Raw genomic sequence first — 18,889 nt, 5'->3', positions numbered from 1 at the left:
GCATATGGCTAGCCAGTTTTCCCAGCACCATTTATTAAATAGGGAATCCTTTCCCCATTGCTTGTTTTTGTCAGGTTTGTTGAAGATCAGATGGTTGTAGATGTGTGGTGTTATTTCTGAGGTCCCTGTTCTGTTCTATCGGTCTATATGTCTGTTTTGGTACCAGTACCATGCCGTTTTGGTACTGTAGCCTTATAGCATAGTTTACAGTCAGGTAGCATGATGCATCTAGCTTTGTTCTTTTTGCTTAGGATTGCCTTGTCTATACAGGCTCTTTCAACCATTGTGGAAGACAGTGTGGCAATTCCTCAAGGACCTAGAACCAGAAATACCATGTTTCCCAGCAATCCCATTAGTAGGTGTATACCCAAAGGAATATACATCCTTCTACTATAAAGACACATATACACATATGTTAATTGCAACATTATTTACAATAGCAAAGACACGGAACCAACCCAAATGCCCATCAATGATAGACTGGATAAAGAAAATGTGGTACTTATGTGTCATGGAATACTATGCAGCCACAAAAAAGAATGAGATCGTGCCCTTTGCAGGGACATGGATGAAGCTGGAAGCTATCAGCCTCAGCAAACTAACACAGGAACAGAAAACCAAACACCACATGTTCTCACTCATAAGTGAGAGTTGAACAGTGAGAACCCATGGACACAGGAAGGGGAACAACACACACCAGGGCCCGGTGTTGGGGGAGCAAGGGGAGGGAGTGTATTAGGACAAACACCTAGTGCATGAGGTGTTTAAATCCTAGATGACAGTTTGATAGGTGCAGCAAACCACCATGACACATGTATACCTATGTAATAAACCTGCACATTCTGCCCATGCATCCTGGAACTTAAAGTAAAATAAAATAAAATAATAATAATAATAATAATAAAAGATATTCTTGGCTTAAAAAAAATAGTAAGGGGAAGAGAGAATACATGCCAGAAAGGCAACAAAAAATAACCTTCGAAATGATTTACAGGTACCATCCTATAATATGATATGAAAATTGCTCTCTAGAGATGAGAAGTCTTATTGATTACCTTATATTATTTTCATCTTTGAATTAACAAAAAATAACAATAAAATATTTTTATTTCCCTATACTGCACAATGAAGTAAAGGCTTGAAATTGTGGTAATGAAAATTAGCATGCAAAGTCAGTGCACTGAATATATTGTCTATTCCCATCTTTCATTCAAATTCCTTGCATATTTAGCAAGGGTCACTCAGAAGTACCCATGCTAATCAAAAAGAAAAAACTATGGTGTAGCATGCCATAGATGGCCCCTTTTCCTGGATGACTAAACAGCATTTAAAGTTACTTGACTTCTTTATTGCAGCCAAAACCCTGCAGGTGTGTTAAAGGATTAGTGTTCCTAAAACAGATACAGAAAAATGTTAGTGAAAATATGTTGATTTATCACACTCATCTATGAAAAATATAGTTTTTACATTTTTTTAATTAGTAGAATATTTAAAACTACTAATACTCCCAAATAAGTGCATTAATGAAATTGCTTTGTTTCTTAAAAGGGTGAAAGGAGCACTATTACAAATTGCACTCTTATCTTGGCTTTGTCTCTTTAAACGCACAAGGCATTCACACTTGCTTCCTTTGCGCAGTCAGATGAACAGAAAACTGTAAAACCAGACTATATAAAAATAGATCTTACTTTTAAATCATGTTATAGTCAAATTTGTCATTAACAATTTTATAAAAATATACAATCATCATGTTTCATTGGCAAAAGTATGATATAAAAAGCACTGTATGCCAAATTTCAAATTTGTATTTATAAGTGCTATACTAGATCAAAAAAAGGATTAACAGTAATGTACATCACTATAAATATTCTGTAACACTCTGCTCCAAATAACTATACCACTGCAATGCAAACTTTATAAATATATTCTGGTTCATCATTCATATGATTTAGTCAATAAATTGTATTTTTAAAAATAGGTTTATTAAAAGCACAAATTTTGTTACTTTTCTAAAGTCAAAATTAAATGCTACAATATTTCCTCCTATTAATTTCAGGTATATTTCTGACTCATATTTACCTTGCTTTAGAGGAAAACTTGAATATGTGAAGTTTAAAGAATTATAACTATTTAAACTTTGCTGTCAAGTTACTTGGCTTGAACTATGAAATGTTACTGATTCTCCTAAACAATAACCACTCAAGGGAAGAATAAATGTGATCCACCAATGCTCTGTATATATAATATAGAACCAACCAGGGCAGGAAAATAATAATGATAGTATAAAATTATTTCACTGGTAAAAATTACTAGGCAATCCTAATATTTGTATTCATATCACAAAGTAAACAGATGATTGACTAAAATATCTAACTTTCTCTATTCTGATGTCATACTTTCCTGTAATTCCTTCAAAATATTTTAAACTGTTGCTATCACATTTCAATATTTAATCTACATAGAATTAATTATGGTGCTTGGTTGGGGACAGGGATTCACAATTTTTTCTTTCATATGGATAATCAAAGGTCTGAACACTGTTTGATCAATGGCCTATCCTTCTCCAGTGGTGGGCAATGTCTCCTTTGCCATATATCAAGTTTCCACCTGTGTATTGCCGTATTTCATCTCCCTGTTCAGTTCCATAAGCTTATCTTTCCTAGAACAATGCACAATGTCTTTATTGTTTATGAGTTTATATCATTTATAGTTTATAATAAGTAGTCGTATATGTTAGAGGAGCCTCCTTATACTGTATTTGTTTTTAAAAATTATCTTGACTATCTTAACCATTTGCACTTTCATATATTTTAAAATCATCTTGTCATGTTACAAGGAGGGAAAAAAAGTTGGGATTCTGATTGAAATTTTGCCCTATTTTGTCTTATTTTACTGGCTTAGATATCCAATTTTGAATGGGGGTTCGGGGAGTGAGATTTTTCACCATCATTTTGTTTTTTTTCATCACTAAGAATTAGGTTTGCAATTTCTTCTTGAGTCACCTAGCTATATGTCTCCAAAAAATTGAAAATTTTGCTTGTTTTCAATTTTAATGGCTTAAAATTGTTATAGCTTCTTTAAAAAAAAAAACTGCTCTTCTGTTTCTGGGGTTATGACACTACTCTTTTCACTGTTAGTATTCTATAATGGATTCTCCTTTTCTTTGTTGTTCTTACTCGGACTTGCCAGAGGGCGTCTATTTTATTAAACTCTTCAAAAAGTGAGTGATTGGCTTTGTGGACTCTCTTTATTTCTTGTTTTTTCCTATTTAATTAATTTATTTTCTTATTGTTATGTTATGATATCATTCTTTCCACTTAGAGTTTATTCTGTTGTTTTTCTAACTCCTCTAACTTTAGTACTTAGATTACCAAATTTCAAACTTTATTTATAATACAAATAATCAGGGTGTTAAAACTATTTTAAGTAATGGTTTACTTATATCCCCTACTGTTTAGAATGTAATGTTTTTGTGCATTTTCAGTTTAAAATATTTTCTAATGTCCATTATGGTTTTTTCTTAGGACCAGGAATGATTTGGAAGTGTATTTTATAATAATTTCTAAATAGATTTTGTCATTTTACATTTCTAAATTAAATACTTTTTTCACAAAGGTAGGATCTCGCTTTGTTGCACAGGCCAGTGTCAAACTCCTGGCCTCAAGTGATCCTCCAGCCTCCGCTTCTCAAAGTGCTGGGATTACAGGCATGAGCCACTGCACCTGGCCTAAATACATTTTTAAAGAAAAGATAATATACTTAACAAAAAATTGATATTTTTTGATACCTGACTTATGTTCTAGAATATACTCAGTTCTTACAAATGGTCCATGTGTATTGTGAAGAATATACATTCTCTAATTGTTGGGCATAGAGTTGTAGGTGCCCATTAGATCTGACTTGTTAATTGTGTTGTTCAAATCCTCCATATCCTTACTAATGTTTTTGTCTGCTTTCTCTATTATGTATTAAGAATAAGTTAAAGATTTCTTATGAATGTTAATCCATTAATTTCTCCTCATAATTTCATCCCTTTTTTCTATATATACATATATAGAAAATATATTACACCTACAACAAAACAAGTTTAAACTATATGGATCCACTTATGTACAGATATTTTTTCAATAAATGCAGTTGAACTTCCTTAACTGTGGGTTCTGAATCAGAAACCAAATGGTAATCAAAAATACAATGTTTGTGGGTTATGAAACCCATGGATAGGAAGGCCCAACTTTTCCTTTACGCAGGTAGTACAGGGCCAACTTCAGGACTTGAGTATGCAAAGAATTTGGTATCTGCAAAGGTCCTGGAACCAAACCAATTTCCTGTGGATATTGAAGGAGAACTGTATCTATAGATATAAAGGCTGTGTTTTTAGGAGCTTATAATTTTAGATTTTTTTTGTATTTTTCTGTGAGAATTGTACCTTTCATCATTAAATATTGGCACTCTTTACCTCCCAAAAGAAAGTTTTTACTTTGAAGATAATTTTCTCTAATAGAGATCTATATATGTACATAGCTATACCAGGCTATTTTGTTTAGTATTTGCCTAACATACTTAACCTTTAAGTTGGAACTTTTATGTGTCTAATGCACAGGTATGTTTTAAAAATAGCATATACTTAGATTTTGCTAATTATCTAAACTGAGAATATTTATATTTTGACCTGCATGTTCACTCCATTAACATTTATTGTGTTTAATAGTATATTTTGAGTTATTTCTACCACTTACTTGGTGCTTTATGTTTATCTGGCTATTTCTCTGCTTCTTTTTCTTTTCTCCTCTCCTGCTTGCTTTTGAATTTATCAGGCATTTTACATTCTATTTTCTCTCCACCAATGGCCAGGTAGTTATATAATATATGCATTTGGGTAGTATAAAACTAGCTTTGGTAACTAGTCTTCGTGTTTCAGTTGCTTAATACAATGTAAATGTGTTCCTTAGACACCTATCAGCCCAATGCAAGTGTTCCTAATCAGCAAATGGCTTTCCTTTATGGGACAAATTAGGAATCCAGGTCCTTTCGCTCTTGTGCCTTCATCATCCCCAGGATGTAGGTAATCTTTTCATTTAACAGAGTAAGAAGACTGAGTCCCTTCTTAAGAGCCATGGCCACTGGGTGACCAACATCATTACCTTTTATATTTTACTGGATAGAATAATAGTCTTTGGTGGACAGCCATCCCTCCCAGCATCAACTCTATACTATGTCTGAGAACAAATTCTTGGTGGATAGCTAGCCATGTCTACAACGGCATATTTAACCAAATCCGAAGTTTTCAAATCTCTACCTCTACCCAAACATTATAAGGTTTTCAGAATGTTTTAACTTTGGTCATTGCCTCCATTTTTACAAATTATCACTTTTTTCAGTATTTTAGTTTTTTAAATTTTATCAAATCATTCATTATTATTGTGTATTAGGTTTTATACAAATAGACCCTGTTTATAGCATTTTATCAATATTAGGTCATTTAAGCCTCATAGCCACCCCCTGAAGTTTTAGCACTTATGTAATAGGAACTATGTTCTCCTTATATTTTGGATATGAGAAGGTTGAAGTAGAAAGCAGTTAGTGAACTTGCCTTATGTCACCCAATTGTGACCACTTAAGTGAGTGGTGAAGCCAGGATTCAAAGCCAGTCAACCTGGCTCCAGAGGCCGCTCATGACTGCTTTATGCTGTCAACGGTTGTTTATATTTATCCACATGTCACTGTTCCTTGTTTAACTACACAGAGATTTCCCATGGCAAAACTTTTCTGTATAGGATCAGAGAGTAAATATTCAAGCTTTGCAGACCATATGGTCTCTGTCACAATCTACTGTACTCTGCCTTTGTAACACAAAAGCCACCAGAGTCAATAGATATGAGACCAGCACTTTGGGAGGCCAAGATGAGTGGATCACCTGAGGTCAGGTGTTCGAGACCAGCCTCACCAATATGGTGAAACCCCGTCTCTACTAAAAATACAAAAATTAGCCAGGCATGGTGACATGTGACTGTAGTCCCAGCTACTATGGAAGCTGAGACAAGAGAATTGCTTGAATCCAGGAGGCGGAGGATGCAGTGAGCCGAGATCATGCCATTGCATTCCAGCCCGGGCAACAGAGCGAGACTCCATCTCAAAAAAAAAAAAAAAAAAAAAGAATGAGCATAACTCAAATAAACCTGCATTTGTGGATGCTGAAATTTACATTTCATGTACTATTCATGTACCACAAAATATTATTCATCTTTTGTTTTGTTTCAACGATTTTAAAACATAAAAAACATTCTTAGAGGACTTCTTATTTCAGATGAGACATATCAAGAGTTTTAAAGTCATCACTCCCATCCTCATAACAAGTTAAAAAACTGAATATCAACAACTCCTTTTAGATCCACCGGAGAATTGAGGACACAGAACATACCACCACCTGGAAAACTAGAGAGAGAGGACAATATAAGAATCACAACTTACCAGGAGCTGCAGCAGGTAACTGGTAGGAACACTTAAATGGTAATTGACGAATTGTTGGAGGCTGAGTGTGGACTAGCTTGAGAGTTAAAAATTCCTGGGGGTCCAGTCTTAGGGAGATCCCTATACCTTTGTGAGTTTTATTTTCAGGAGCCCAGACTGGAGGAAAATCCTCTCCCATTTTTTGGCAGGAGGAGAGAAAAAGTAAACATTTTGAAATATGCCCAGAGCATTTCATTTTTCTTAACAAAGCCCTGGCCTCAAGGGAAACTATTGTAACAGGAATAAAAAGGAACATTACACAGTGATAAAGGGGTCATTCTCCAAGAAGACATTAAAATCCATAATGTGTGTGTGTGTGTGTATTGGTAGAAGTATGTATATACATATGTGTGTATGTCTGTATGTACACACAGTAATGTGTATGAGTATGTGTATGTATAGGTGTATATATGTGTCTGTCAATATTGTTTCATCAGTTTTAACCAATGTACCACACGAATATAAGAACTAATAATAGAAGAAGCTGAAGCAGAGTTGGGGAAGCGTATATATAGGAACCCACTGTACTGTCTCTTTAATTTTTCTCTAAATCTAATATTGTTATAAAATATAAAGTTATTTTTTTCAATATTCTTAGCTCATAGGAATTACAAAATCCATCTGTAGGTTGGATTCAACCTCTGAGCCATAGTTTCTTGACTTCTGATCTAAGAGATCTCCATTTTGAGGTCGGTTTTCATCTTTTTGAAGCATTTTGGAAATATCTTTGTGAGATATGGCACATTCTGTTGGTGGTAAACTCTATTTTTGTTTGTCTGAAAATTTTTCTATTTTATTCTTTCTTTGAATAAAGTTTAGCTAAGGAATTCAATTTTAGGTTGTCAGCATGTTCTTTAAGTATTTTGAAGACACTATGCTTCTGTCCTTCTTTTGTCTGTGAGAAATCTGCTGTAACTTGTCTTTTCTTTCTGACCACTTGTAATACTTCTTGTTTGTCTCTGGTGTTCTATAGTCTCTGGGATAGGCCTGATTGTGTATTCAAAAGGAGATTTCTTGTTATTCCTGTTTGAATTTTGGGAAGGATTCTTGACACTGAAGTTTTCTATCTTTTAATAATTTTATGTCTTTTAATTATATATAGCAGTCTTTATTTCTTTAAACATTCTTAGTTATCAAATCCTCATATTCTTGCTTCTAACCCTTTGACATTCACCTCTACATGCCAAAATCTGTTAGCTGGATCTTGCTATTCTCTACTTGATTACTTTTTGTTTGATCCTAAGGGCACACTCAGCCCAGGCACAAAGAAAATTCAAAGGGTGAATGACCTAATGTTTCCAGAAGCATCCTTTATTTAATGATGAATAAGAAGTTGATAAATAAGCATCCCCAGCTTCCTTGTATCTTAGTTGGGATAACTCTGAAGCATGTTCCACTTCTGCTAGCAACATTCCCAGTGATACTGAGATTCAATTGTCCACAGTAGAAACTCATTTGATAATATATCATCTACTGACTTCTTTCTCTTTTCTATCTAATTTTCCCAATCCTTTACTGATATATTCTGGGACCATCTACTACATAAACTACTTGCATTTGAATCCTTCCCTTGCAGTTAGCTTCTGGAGGGAAACCAAAATTTTATTTTACATTCACCATTTGATATTCCCATTACATGATGCTCCTGAATGGTACATTTGCTGTGTTTTTTTTCCCTCTTGATTCATGCTTTTGTTGGCTTATTACTGTGTGTGTGTGTGTGTGTATGTGTGTATTTCTTTTGTTGTTGTTTAATTGTGAATTTATGTTTTGCATAATTTATTTATGAGACTCTTGCAAGATTTGGGTTTTGAGTTTATCTGGGTACACTTAAAAGAGATTTGTTCTTTGCTTTCATCAGGCTTGCCAGAGTGTTATGAACAAAATTATGTTAATTATTTTAACTTGAATTTCCCAAACAATTTGTCATAGTGTTTTATTTGAATCCAGAAGTGGTTAAGGGAGCCAAGTCTCCCTGGGTGCAATTGGTTGGGCCTGGTCTCCAGAGCTGCTACAGCTCCCATGGAAAGTGTAGCAATCATAACAGAGGCTGGCAGATAAGGTGGTGGCAGCTGTGTCTGGTACAGAGGCAGCAGCCAGGACTCCCATGAGGAAGCAGCCACCGGGCTCCAGAGGTGAGAAAGATCAACCAAATATGAGATCGTACATAAATTGTGTCCAGTGCATTGTGTCAAAGGTATGAATTGCAAGAGGGAAATTTTTTTCTATCTGGAGCCCAGGCTAATATAGACAACTCACCTTCCCCAGCCCAGCCCCCTGGCCCCTAGCTCACCTTTTCATTGAGGGAACAGACTTTCAAGTGCCTGTCTTTTCCAGGGGGTCTCAGTTCCAAGCCTTCATCTTCCACAGTCCTAGGACGTTTTCTCCATTAGGCGTTGGGCCATTATCACCCAACCCTGGCCCCAGTGCATCCGTAGCATTAACATAAGCCTAGAAATGTGTCTTTCAGCTCTCTTTTCAGTTTGATTTCTCGCAATTTCTGCTGATTTCTCAGAAATTCCTCCTTGCATTTATTCAAAAGGGCTTTTTGATAGCAATTTCAGCTCTTGTATGTGAGTCTTTCGGATTTCTATCACATTGTCAGGAAACAATAAATATCTCTTCTTTTGAAAAGATTTAGTATTCTATAAATTTGTCTTAATTTTATAATTAGAAAAAATATTTAAAAGCATAAATAACTATACAAATACATACATATATGCCACCCAAGAACTATGAACCAAATTTACATGAATAGTGGTTAATTTGATCAGAAATGTTAACCTACAACCACGGTTCTTAACCTTGGCTGCACATTCAAATTGACTGTAGGAACTATTAAGAAACCATAATGCCAGGATTTCACCCACAGGAGGTCTTATTTTACTAGTCTGAGGTGAAGCTCAAACACAGATATTTTCATGAGCTACTCAGGTACTTCTGTAAGCATTTCTGGCTAAGAACCAGAAATAGTCTAGACCCATTAGAGAGACTCCTCTGTAAGGAAAGAGGAGTGATTAGACTTAGAAAGGATAGGTTCAAATAAGACACAGAACTTTACAACTCAGCATCAGCATGAGTGCCCTGAATGTGAGATCCAGTACTCTCTACAACTGGTGACTCTGATCTCCTAACTAGGACCTCCAGTCTAAGCTTTGGAACCAACCCAGTACCAAATCAGGTTCCTTTCTTACTCCTATAACTAAGCCTCTTCCTTATCTTCTATTTAATAAAATGAGTTTCCGATACCTTCCCTTCAAAACAGTTTTCTGCTTCAATGACCTGTGTTATAATAACTACTCCAGCACCCTCTACGATTGGAGCTCTATTTGTATGCTTGTTGTATGCTTTACAGATTACTACATTGTAGTCATTAAGAGCGCTCAAATTTGAAGTATGACCAACATGGGTTTAACTCCCAGTTCTGTCACATACTAGTTCTGTGACCTTGGGTAACTAACCTGACTTCTGTAGGTCTTTATCCATAAATGGCTATGGTAATACTGCCTATATTATAGAGCTGATATGATAAGAAAATGTGATGCTGAATGTAAGTTTTTTATTATAACACCTGACAGATGGTAAACTCAAAATGTCATTGTTAATGTATTATTATTATTATTTAGTATCTCTTCCAAAAACCCGATTTCCCATGCTGCCTCATCTCATTCAGGGTAACTCTCAGGCTAGTCACTTCATAGTGCTTGACTCATGACACCCTAACACCATCCTCCCTCTACTCCTACCTGCTCTGGCATCACCAAGTACCCCCTGACTTAGACCACCCATTCATTTATCCACTCAGTGTTTATTGAGAGCCTAATGTGTGCTAAGACCTTTGCCAGAGCTAGGAATACACTGAGGAGAAAAAACTGTCATAGCCTGGAATGTCACTTCCCACATCTTACCTTATGTCTTGCATGGAGAGACAGAAATGTGTGAATTTTTAAAATGTCCCCCTAGCTACTGCTGAGTGATGCGTGCTCACCTCATCCCCCACCACACACACACACACACACACACACACACACAAACACACATACACACACGTACACCGATTATTGGTCCAGCTGAACATTTTCTCCCATGGTAAGACGCTGGTCTTAACATGCAAACAGGTCTTTCCTTACCATCCCCACTAAGTTCTTTTAAGATCTTCTAAAATTCTAGGCATATAATTGGCATAATATAAAACATATTAAAATTTGCCCACAGCATACAATAAATACATAGTATAGTAACTTTGTATAAGTTGGGCTAAGCTTCAGTGAAGCCAAAATTATTTTTTGAAGTCTCACACCTCATTGTAGCTCTTGAAATCTTGTACGCCCTTGACACTTTGCCTACATGCCATTACCTTTGCCCACTCACCTCACCACCATTTCAATTCTCCTTCTGCTCTGACTTAGTTTTCCGGAGAGAAAGGGAAAAAAAAGAAATGGGTAGATAAGTTGCTCATAGGAAGATTAGAAATATTCAAATTCTGCCTTCTTTGGAATTTTGTCCAAGTCTCAGATAGCAACTGATATTAAATGCGTAAATAAAAATATGCACATATATTTAATAAAAGGGAAACCTACATTCCCTTGTCAGTCCAATCTAGTGGGAACAATTTTCAGCTTTTATATAGTGCTCAAACATTGAAAAAATATCTTCATTTACTTAACATTATAAACAAAATATAATTATAATCCCATATGATGGCAAAATTGAAAATCAGAGAAGGAATATAACTTGCCCAGGATAACACAGGCAGTAAAAGGAGAGCTATGATCTGACCGGTATGCAGATGTGATGTCTGGAAATCCCGATTCCTTATTCTGTGACCAACTTCCTGCATAATGCACAGTGATCTCAAATAGAACAGGGCACCTCCCTCGGAGGGAGCATATGCATATGTGTTCTTAAAGTACCACTTCAGTCCTCTCAGAACTTTGAGACTATATCCCTAAAATGCAAGTGTCTGCTGATTCTAAGCCCTGACTGAAGTGTGCCTTCAGTCACACATGACCACATGTGCCTATTCAGTGCCAGGATGCTGTTTTACTTCCGCTCCCCTGTCTTTAGCAGCAATCTAAGAACAAGGACCTCTAATCCCATATCAAATTTGCACTGCATCAAGGTCAGATCTCTTTTTTACCAAAGTAGTAAATGCATTCTTCACAGTTTTAAACCAAATAATAACCATTCCATACAGACTGGGTCTGACTTCAACATTATTGCTTTTTTTTTTAAGGTCCATAACTGTCTTAAATTACTGTTCCTTCCAGCATCAGCCATGCTGTAAAATTTTCAGGGACAAGCCTTTACTGTCTCCCACCTCTTCCTGCTTTATTGTCAGTGGCAATTTTAATTCATTTCATTTCTGTGTCACTGTCACTCCAACTGCTATCTTCAGCTCTGTGTGGTGTCCTGAAGTTCAGAGTTAATGTAGAAACCTTTGCTTTAATAGAAAAGTCATGTTATTTGACTTTTTCTTTAACATTAATAGAGAGTCAGCCAAGGCCAGCTCCAAAATTCCGCAAAATAAAATTATTTCCAAATGCTAAGGGACCCTTTACTGTCTTTGAAAGAGTGCTAGTGAGGCAAGAATTACCATGTACCTGAAACAAATAAGAAAACAAGATTTTAGGGAATAAATGGACTGGTTTTTCTGAGGTCTGGCTTTGGTTTCTTGCTTTATCGCTGATTGGATGGACCTGTGATTTCAGAAGAACATCTTAATCTAAGGTTCTCCCTCTCTCCTTCTCGACCCCTTTGTAAAAATTGAGATACAGCTATTGCCATTTATTTTCCTCTCAGAGATGCTTTAAGTTTCAACCCAGTGGAAGAAAAAAAAAAAACAAGGTACAAATTGTTACTGCTGACAATGGATCTGATCTTGTATTGAGCTAAGATGAACAAAATGCTCTCTGGGGAAGAGAAAAGTTCACCTATGTGAGGTAAATGAATTCTTCCACAGCTCTAGGGAACAGTGAGATTGCTGTATGGTATAGTGATGCCCCAAAGAGTTTATTATCTTTATCCTGTTTGTGGATAACTTGCCCGGACTTGATATAGAACCCAGTCAATAATAATGTCTTTTTTGGATTTACACAGAAAAACTGGATACTCTGTTTAGTACTTTTTTATTTTTGTATCAATAAGTACCTTGTAGCAGAGGCATAGAAAGAGGGGCAGCTATTTATCAGAGCCAACATTCGCCCCCTCCTTGTTCCCCACCACAGTCTAGGTTTGTGGGAAGATGGTTACCTGAGTTGGCACACAAAATTGAAAATAAGGATTAAAGAGGGAGGAAACAGAATAAATGTTGGCAGTAGCATTTTCCCATCCCCAGATATCTTTTCCTTATTTTCTGTCTCTGTATGACAAAGGCATTAGAAGGAAGGAAATGTACCTTCCCTAAGGAAGGTAGGGGATTTATGAAATTGTAATTATTTCTGGGCAACTGATAGAGTTTCTGGTAAAAAAAAAAATGAAAGAGATGAGTCATGTGACTTATGGTCTTTACGTTCTGTGATACTTGAGTCACTGAAGTAGAATTGAATGAATTGATCCATATTAGAAATGGGGTCTTTCCTGGAAAATCCAGCTATATGACTCCTTTACCTCTGACCTGTATCTGAAATTGAAAACTTATCACTTCTGGCTTCTACCTCTCTTTTCTTGCTAGAAAATATGTTAAACAAATAATTACATCATGGTAACAATAGGCCAGGTACTGTTCCAAGCATTTGGCAAATTGTAAATCAGTAACTGGTAGAATGGCTGATACTAAAGTTTCCCAGTCTCCAAGATAGTCTATCCTTTAACTCTGTAAGCAAATAGCTTTTCCTTTTCAGACTCGACAATTTCCACAGTAAAACTGAAATTCTAAGAAAAGCAAGGTAACATTTTTTCTGTAATCTTATAGATGTTATTTTTTTGTTTGTTCTCTCAAGAAAAATTTAACCCCTATTAGACATATGTTGAAATTGTTGATTTCCCACTTCCTATCCCACTCATCTCAGAAGTGTGCCAATTCTCAGATGATACAAAAACTTTGTACTGCTAGAAGTCTTCACTTTAAAGAGATTCAAATGTTCTTTATTATTTTATGGTCTTAACTTGAAAATACAATGCAATAGAAAAAAATAGCAGCTACCGAACATTGAAAATAATTATTTTTCTATCAGGAATTGTTTTTGCACTAAAAACAAACAAGTGTAAAGAGAGATTGGGATTAATCCCCCAGGCTATTTTTAGCTACAGGTAACATAAAACTCCAACTAAAGTCATTTAAATGACAGAAAATTAATCATATCCCATAACAAAAGCTTGACAGCAGGAAATTCTGGACTTAATTCAGCAACTTAACAATGTCAGATTTCTCTATGATTTTCTCTTGGCTTTCACTCATGGTCACAAGATGGCTCCAATGGCTCCGACTATCACTTCCATACACAACAACATGTAAAGATAAAAGGCACAAGCTTTTATTAGGTGTCTCTTTTTAAGGGTAAAGAAAATCTTCTGAGGTACTCCCAGGAACCCTCTTTCTTTCATTTAACTGACCGCAGTGCAGCACATGACCATCTTTTGCTGACATAGGAATAAAATGATTATGATTGGCCTCAACATTTATCCCTCTAGTTTTGAGAAGTGATCCAGGAAGCACTTAAGAACCCAATACTTGAATAAAATAAAGATTTTATTAAGAGGCCTGGCGTGGTGGCTCATGTCTGTAATCCCAGCACTTTGCGAGGCCGAAGTGGGTAGATCACCTGAGGTCAGGAGTTCGAGACCAGCCTGGCCAATATGGTGAGACCCTGTCTCTACTAAAAATACAGAAATTTGCTGGACGTGGTGGTACGTGCCTGTAATCCCATCTATTCAAGAGGCTGAGGCAGGAGAATTGCTTGAACTCGGGAGACGGAGGTTGCAGTGAGCCAAGATCTGCACTCCAGCCTGGGCGACAGAGTGACACTCCATCTCAGGAAAAAAAACATATATACATTAAGAATAATGAGAATGGGAGCTATTACCAAAGGAGGAAAAGCAACAAAGGATGGGGTAATACTCTACAGCTGGTAACCACAGGAGGTGTCACCACATCTAAGGCATGAAGAGGCAGGAAAAGAAAAGACCATGAAGCATGGGCCATCCAGCAAAAGCTGTAGCCTGCCACAGAGTGAGGCAGCCACATGTGACTCCACAGGGAGCAGCCAGGAGAATGAATTCCTCAACCTAACTGTACTCGCCGTCTCTTGTCCCCCCTATAGACAGAGCCTAACCAGAAGCCAGAGAACATGGAAACTCAATGATGCATCCTGTCTGTCAGCCTCCTGGGTGCAGAGCAGGATTGTAAAGCTTGAGGAAGCTGGAAGATAGTTCAGGAGAGACAGCAGCTCTCCATCACAGTTGCCATTCATAGAGCACTTATCTTGTGCTAGGAAGCATGATAAATGATCTATATGCAGAAAACACGGATTTCACATGACAACTTCAACTGGGTAAATATGCTATTCACCATGCCCCCAGGAAAGAAATAGCAGCATTGTTTTTAAAGATCCTTTGAGGAGAAATTGCGTGGGAAATGCCAAGGCTGAGTGGAGAAAGTATGTAAGCAGAGAGGCCAAATACTCTGAACCTGAAAGACGGGAGATACTCCAAACCTGGGAAGGGGTGGGGGTTTTGACTGGTTTTGCAGTTAGTGAAGATCCACACCTAATTCAGTTTCTGCTCTCTCAGAAGATACAAGGCCTTGGAGTGAATGGCTGTGTGCTGTACTAGGGGCACTAAAAGCTGAACCTCCCAGTCTAAGCAAAGGCCCCTACACCCAAGCTTGACACAGAATTAGCAGAGCCTCTTCTATTAGAGTTGAACTATAAGCATCTAATAGCAACTACCATGGGTTGAGGAGCTGAGAATTGTTTTCCTTCAAGACACAATATAAGACTCTCAGATTCTTTGGAAACAACTCTCTGTGGCTAGAGGCAAAGAACAAATATGAATGATAATAGCTGTCTCACTATCCTGGTGAATGGCTGCTCATAGTGAGATTTAGTTTTTATTTAGAAGAATCATATGACATTTCTTACACACAAGTGTGATAGGATAAAATCAATATCCTCAATACTTGTATCATCTGCTTTATCATATAAAATTTGTGAAATAAGAATTACTGTCTCTATTTTATTGATAGTGAAAGAAAGATTTAAAGAGTCCAAATAACTTGTGTATGATCATTCCACTGAAAAGTGGCTGACTGGCACTTCCACTAGCCGCAGTGTGCTCCGGAGCCTCTGTTCTCAATCACTATTCTATTATTACACAAAACTGACTGTTATGGAAATGTGGCCATCTTCTCCAGGCATCATGGAGCATTCTGTACAACATACCAGGTAATTTCATTGGATAATATTTGCTGCTACTATACTTTAAGTAAATAGCAACACATTGAATCATTGTAAACATTATCCCACTTGATCCTTACATTTGATTCCTGCCAAGTAGCCAAAATGTTACAACCACCACCACCATTCATCACCATTTTACAGATGATGAAACCAAAGTTTTAAAAAATAAGGAAAGGAAAAAAGGAAGGAAGGAAATAGAAAGAAAAAAAAGGAAAGGCTACCTAACTTGAGCAACTAGGAAAAGAACCAAAATCTTTTGACTCCTAGTTCTGTACTCTAATGCCTCTCTGCTTTAAGCACCACAAATTTTAAAAAGCAAAAACCAAAACATTGGTTTCTCCTTCCTACAGCACAGACAGTGATTCAGTGTTCGTGCAATGAGACTGAAAAGGCAAAGAGCTCTGTATATATCAGTGCGAGAATGCCAACAGACTGCTAATGGAAGTTAGAGAATGGGTAAATGTCAGACAAGGATCAGTGACTCTTTGAGGATCACTTACCTTTTCAATACAGATCAGAATCCTTAGTACAAACTACTAATATGCCACATGTGTCAGATTACCCCTCCATTCCATCAACAATATCAATGGGGTGGCCTAGCTTCCTGTCCTAGTAGCACTACAACCCCATCCTTAAATACTGTATCTACGACGTAAGACTTTTCTTCTGGGCTGTGTTATTGAAGTATGGCAAACATCTTTCTCTCTTCTTCTCTATTCTTTCTCTTCTTGGATTAATTATCTCAACTGATGCCGTATTAAGTCTCACAATTTTCCAAGAGTAAAATTTGGTTAATCACCCTTGAAACTTATTTTCCATAATCCCTCAGGGCCAATCAGCCAGTATCAAGTCTATGCTGTCTCTGAAATGCACCTGAAATCAGATCCTTCTTATTCTTTCCCCTCTACCATTATTGCTATCCCCTTAGTCCATGTTTCTATTTTTCTCCTGCCTGACCCTGGTAATAGACCCCTCTCTGATCTCTCTACCAGTAATCTCTCCCACACTAATTTGTTATATATGCTCCTACCAGAGTTATATTTATAAAAGAAAGTTTTGATGACATCTGTCTCTTGCTTAAAAATGTATTCAGTGACATTCCCCTATTCATTAAAACTCAGTTCCTTGTCAGGGCTCACAAGGCCTAAATGACCTGATTCCAACTTCCCTTACCAGCCCTTTCTCCCTCCTCTTCTACTCTAACACTACTAAATTCCTCTTAAGGACCTGATTGTATAGTTTCTATGTCTTTACATATATACATCATGTTTTTTCTGCTTTCACTTCCCTCTCTGCCTTACATTCTTCAACTTACCCCTTGAAATGAGCTTAAATATTCTCTCCTCCATGAATCCTTTCCTAACCACTTAGGCATGGTTAATCAGTCCTGTGTCAGGATTATAATATCACTTTGGCATTGGACTGGGGATAGCAGCTGGAGCTTAAGCTGTGTTCATGGTGGGATCCAGCTATATCCAGACAAGGCCGACAGCCTGGAGTGGAAAGATCTGTAGAAGCTATTTGCACTAGGAACCACGGGCCTTGAAAGTATCAGGCCCAGACACTGACCAGAATCAGTTTTGTGAGAAGATTTATGCACAAATGGGGTCTGTTTCTCAAATATTTCCCCGGTCCACAATAGCCCTAAACTCCTATCTGAATCCTTGGGAATGAGGACTGCAAAAAATATATATACTAAAAAACTATCTCATTGGGAGCTCAGTGGGCCACTAAAAACAGGAGCACAGATTGTTTGGGCACAGCCATGAAAAGCAAAAGGCACTTTCCTTAGGTTCATATAGAAGTAGTTCCATTACTGTTTGGATTCATTGAACTAGCTCTAGAAAGCTTGATGCAGCTTTAGAAATGGTCATACTAGAAATGTTCATTGTCTGCCCCTCTGTGGGGGAAGTGAGGAGGGAAGAAGGGTTAGGCTACAGAAACTCATCCCTGTGGCTATGGGACAAGAAGAGGTTTTAGCAGCAGGTATCCCAAAAGGGAAATAAAGCAAGATAAAAAAATGTGGAGATTGCCACATTTTAGTTAAAAAAAAATATTAATGAACCCAAATGAAATACACCTTAGAGACTTTCATCCATTCATTTACCACCTGTTCATGAGGTTCTACTCTGTGACTACATCCTAGCAGGTGCCAAGGACATGGCAGAGAATAAGACAGACTTAGGAAGGTGAAGGTAGATCACAAACCAGCCCACAAATAAAAGGGCGTTTTGGGTATCCATGAGTTTAATAAAAAATTAAAGATGTTGATGCGATTGAGAGCTGGAGTCAGTGTAGGTCTCACTGAGAAGACGCCACTAGAGCTGAGATTCGAAAAGCAGAAAAGAATCAGCCTTGTGAAGATCCTGAGGGAAGAACATTCCAGGTAGCATTAACAGCAAAGGCACAGGCTGAAGATCATAATAAGCTTGGCATTTCAAAAACCCAAGAGAAGGTCATAGGGGAAACCATAGTGTGTGAGCAAGTGAAAGAGTGGTAGAAGGTGATTCATGAAGATGAGTAGGCATTGAGTCATGGAGAAACTGTCAAACCACATCAGGCATTTGGACTTTATTCTGTGTGCAATAGGAAACTACTAGAAGGCTTTAGCTAGGAATTGCCATGATCTGAATTTTGTTTTTGTAGCTTCACCATAGTTGCTCTGTAGAGCCTGGAATGTGGAGGGAAGTGGCAGCAGAAGGGGAAGTGGAGAGGTCAGTCTAGAGACTATGGCAGCATTTCAGGAAAATGATGGTGGGTTCTGAGACGAAGATAGCAGCAATGGAAACAGAAAAATACTTAGTTGACTTGGGACATACTTTGCAGATAACAGTAGACAGGATTTGCTGACATGTTGGATGTTGGGTTGGAGAAAAGAACAGAATTTAAAACACTTCATGGGGCCGGGCACAATGGCTCATGCCTGTAATCCCAGCACTTTGGGAGGCTGAAGTGGGCAGATCACTTGAGATCAGGAGTTT

This window comes from Nomascus leucogenys, chromosome 12, assembly GCF_006542625.1.
Source record: "Nomascus leucogenys isolate Asia chromosome 12, Asia_NLE_v1, whole genome shotgun sequence".
NCBI classification, from domain to species: domain Eukaryota; kingdom Metazoa; phylum Chordata; class Mammalia; order Primates; family Hylobatidae; genus Nomascus; species Nomascus leucogenys.
Note: the sequence above shows the minus strand (reverse complement) of the source record.